Consider the following 4,527-nt stretch of genomic DNA (forward strand, 5'->3'; position numbering starts at 1 on the left):
ATGGAGCCGTATGGATGAGCGCTGTTCAAAATTAATATGTTGATGAACGTTTTATACATTACTATCACGCCACCATGACATGGCGTGGACTTGGAGAATAGAGGCAGCGGTAGAAACAAAACGAAGAGAGAAGACGAGTCATGAGTCTTTTGAATATTGATCCGTTTGCTAATTCTTGACAGACATAAATTTGCTTCCAGTACTTCTACTCTCGTCCCTCCTCCCGTTTACGCCAATCGAATCTGTCATGGCGCGTAGATAGCTTCCACAGCTTCGACTTGGTAAGTCTCCGAAAGGCGCGCATCGATAGGGCAGCGCTGTTTGCGCATAGGCAGACAGTCTCAAAGTCAAGGTCACTCTCGGAGCAGGTGTACCTTGAGCCCCGCCATTCGCCAATGGTTGCTCCAACCAATTACCGGATCCAAGGTGCGCCTAGAAACCGATGTGTGTCTGTGTGTAAAGTGCTGAATGACGCAGCAGCAGCAGCAACAACAGCAACAGCAGCGGAACAGTGCCACCGGCGGGTCATAGCACCCGATCACCATGGTTACGAGCATAGCTCGATGCCAGTAACCGGCTTTGCGCAGGAATCTGACGCCCGTGATGCCCCCCCTCTTGCCCCACGGAACCCAGGCCGGATGTGTTGAGTTATTAATGGAACGACGAAGATATTGCCATTTGACCGCTCGAGCAACTGGTAGCAATGTCTGGAAGCGGTCTAACCGGTGAACTTGTTACGTTAAACTTGATCTCTTAAGCTCAAGTTTCTGGTTATCGAATGGGGAAGCGTGTTTGGAATAGTTGTGAAAACCGCTACTCGTTGTGATCGGAGGTCTCTGTGGACACTACACCTTGACGGCCTTGCCTTGGTGCGACTTTCGGGAAATTTCTAGTGTTACAGCACTCCAAGAACACCACAGTATCAGCAACAGCCGCAGCAGCAGCAGTGTGAGTCCTCATCAGGCTAATGATGATTGGTTAGAGGTTGCAATCGAGAAGAGATAAGGCGTTTCGAAGCATTTCTGAATGTCCAGAGGTCACTGGGTGGTTCACGGTGAGGAGTCCCGCAAATCCGCGTGCTGGATGCATTATCAGGCAATCAGCTTAGACAGCATTGGCAAGGTGTACGTACAGGCAGCCGTGTGCATGGAACGGCAGCACATTGCTAGTAATCTGATGACCTAGGTGGCGCCACCATCAAAACGGAGGGAAAGTGAATGCCATGGTCTAGGTGGTTTGTCGGTAACGTCTGGAGGCTACTAGTCGATCGCGCGAACATCACGCGAACACGAAACATGCCTCAACCAACGCCCCCGCCACCTTCTCTCTCTCTTTCTTGCTGTAGGTCTATGAATTGAATTGTTGGGACCGGTTGGAAGACGTTTGGCTGCCGGTGTTACATGTCGATACATGATATCATGATCATCCCGTTCCAATAGTAACCCAAAAGTTCGAAGGAGTTAGCTTTAGAGCACTGGCCTTGAATCACTCTTTACACAGCTGCTGATCGTGCACGAGACGATTTCCTACCGAGCGAATGACGGCATCTGTCGCCAGCAAGAAAGCGTGGTTCTAACAGTAAACCACACTTTATTGCCGCTTATACTCCATATCTGGTGTTGAGTATTTTTGGGGCGGCGTCTCGTGTGTTCATTCGTGTGCTGCCTGCGCGAGATTATCACGATCGCGTTCGGCATAGTCACATATTTCATTTCACATACGGTGCACACACACACATAACGGATGGGGGGTCACCGACCACTGGCTTTGGATGCTCGGCCATTAAACCATGCTAGAGTGCTGTATCAGTATAAAGCGGATAGTCAGGTTTTTTTTTGGGGTGGCACCATAAACCTCCTATGCTCGATCGGTCGTCCGTTCAATCACCTATCGTGTCTTGGGTTCGGCGAAAATGGCGAAGCATTTTACATGGAACGCCAAGTGCCATCAGAACCCAGAATGGTTCTAGTTCCCACGTGTGAAGCACCAACTAGTACATGAAACATAAAGCAAAAACACGTGTGCAGATATTGCTTGCATGCGCATAACTCTATCGTTCCTTGCACAACGTTCCCGTGCGGTTAGTCGCCGGCCATGCTTTCCAATGGTGGGCTTAGCTCATTTGCGTGTCGGAACAATTTGTATGCGCGCTGTCGGAAGTCGTCAGAGGGACTTAGTGCTGATGCTTTGCATTTTCGACGCCCGTATACAAATTTTGTTTGAAAGCAGTTGGTGGCGGGCTTTTTGGGGTCGCTCACGGTAACACTTCGGGTTCAATTTATGCATCCAGACACCATCTGGCACTACGGCTGTGGGAGAGCGGCGCTGGAACAGGTTGTGCAAGCGCGAGATGAATGAAATTTTGTTAAAATCCACCCAAAAACTACCCTCCACAAACGTACAGTCTTTCACACACGCGCGCGCCTATCGTTGGCTGATCAAATAACACAGAAAAACTAACAAAAAAAAAATGTGTCCAAGCCAAAAGGTCATCCAACAGCACCCCCCGGGGGGAGGGCCACCGAAATTCATCGAAATTTCAAACGAAAGTTCACGCGATAAGAAACGACCAGCAAACACTAACACACATGGGAACGAAAACCGCTGCTACCGAAAACGAACTCAGGGTGTCTGATAAAAAAATAAATGGGAAGTTTTTTGTTGGATCTCTTCCCCCCCAAAAATGGAGGGGTTAAGTCTAACCTCACTAAACGACTCTTTCTGTTTACCGTCACTAAGTTGCGCGCGGCAGCGCGACACGTCGGAAACACAGGTTGTTAATAATGCTGCTTCCACGGACCGGCACTTGGGTTGTCTTCACCCACCACAATCGAACCTGAAGAGCTTTCCAAAAACGCAAACCGAGGAAATCGACGAGGAAGACGGACTGAACGGACGCAACCGATGCTGATGTGCACCGTTGCTCGTCGGATCGCAGAGTGACCAGGTCTTCGGAGTGCGTATCAGTTTGAGACATGCAAGGCGCTACCCGGCAGGAACAGAGAGACGGAGAGACAGAGATACACTTGGTCTCAAAAAGATAGGCTCATCCGTGTACAACTGAGGGATTTTTATAACATAAGAAAAGATGTATGCAATTTGCTGATGTGTTCAATGAAGCTATTTCATTTTGTGCTTTTTAATTAATATATAATTTAATAGATTTGCGGGTTAAAAATCCACACACCGTGGTGTCTTATACACATTGTAATGAGCATGTTTAATTTACTTTTTAATCAGAAATGTACGTCTTTTTTAAGGTGAATTTTATTTGAATTACGGTTGTGGTGTTTAGGTGAAGCTACCATTTCGGAACGTGCTGTAAACCGAGCGATCGTCTCTCGATCGTGCACAGCAGACTTCTCGCAGCGCGATCGACTTACGAACGATCAGAGCAACTCGCGATTCAGTCCTTAAGATTTGCCAGTAGATTGTAGCTTCGGTGTTGTTTTATTTTTCTGTGTTATTTTGGTGTTGCTTGACAAAATCTTATACTTAAGCGTCCGACGATGGGAGGAGGGTTGACACGCACACACTGTTGGATCGCGAGAGTGGGTTACAGTGCTACGACACGCTTTTAGTCTTATTAGCGGCTTCTGGGGCACTTGATTCGACTTAGCTTCGAAGGAAAGGGAATGTAAGTGCATGAGCTAGCATCTTATGCAGAATATGCGGAGAAGCACTTCATGGTTTTGGCAAAAATCACGTGCAAAGGTGTACTGGCCGAGGATCGCGAGATTGCAACGATCGGAAATAGTGATGGAAGAAATAGAAAGCGCACAACAGTGTTTGTGTGCGAGAGAGAAACAGCGAAAGATGGATAAGAAATACATTAAACATAAAACCCAACATGTGCCCGCGTGATAGCGGAATGCGTGGCGAAACACGTGGACTCAAAATAGCGCCAAAAATAGCCAATGGTTAGTTCTTCGATGCGAAACAATCAACATGAGACGATCGTAGTGCTAGAGACGAAAGCGATATCATTGAAGTAAGCAATAATTGTGTTTCGTATTCGGAAGTTTGATCTAACTTCCGGTATTCCGTTCGACATTGAGAACTGTATACTAATTCACTTCTACCGCAGTGTACTTTTAGATGCGGTTTGTCCGAAATTCCCAATTCCAACTGTTGGCAGCGCACAACTTAATGCGTGAAAAGCGCGTGCAATCAAACAAATTGATTGGGTAAAATGGCTGATAAAAGGGTGTAAATTACACGCTACAGAACAACCGCCTTGCTTAGGGGGTATCGATTCCGAGCCGAAAGGACGAACCGGACACGCACAGTGCACTGCGCATGCATGCAGCATAAGAACCGGAGATGAATGATGAGGAACATATTCTGCGAACAGTCCTCAGGCGAGGCGATAAGTGGTTGCAAATCGGGTAACATTTGGAATGCGAAAGAGAGCAGAAAGCGAGGATCCGAGGAGGCTGTAGCAAGTTTATCACTCCCGGTGGTCAATATTGGAAAACGGACAGCATGCATGCCGCCTGACCGGTCGGTTTTCGAGGCACTTCGCGG

The 4,527-nt window shown here is 47.7% G+C and overlaps 1 protein-coding gene across 2 annotated transcripts in view; it reads right to left on the reverse strand.

Moving 5' to 3' along the window:
* Nucleotides 1-2,953, reverse strand: part of LOC125951041 (monocarboxylate transporter 7-like) — an 8,197-nt gene extending 5,244 nt beyond the window's left edge. Inside the window, exon 1 of one of the 2 annotated variants that reach the window (XM_049679545.1) lies at nucleotides 2,730-2,953. The gene's annotated coding sequence lies outside the window, so the exon portion shown is untranslated. Of the gene's footprint in view, nucleotides 1-2,703 lie in introns of both variants that reach the window. The other variant, XM_049679546.1, reaches the window with a different exon arrangement.
* Between the last annotated feature and the right edge of the window lie 1,574 nt (nucleotides 2,954-4,527).

This window comes from Anopheles darlingi, chromosome 2 (assembly GCF_943734745.1).
Source record: "Anopheles darlingi chromosome 2, idAnoDarlMG_H_01, whole genome shotgun sequence".
Lineage (NCBI taxonomy): Eukaryota > Metazoa > Arthropoda > Insecta > Diptera > Culicidae > Anopheles > Anopheles darlingi.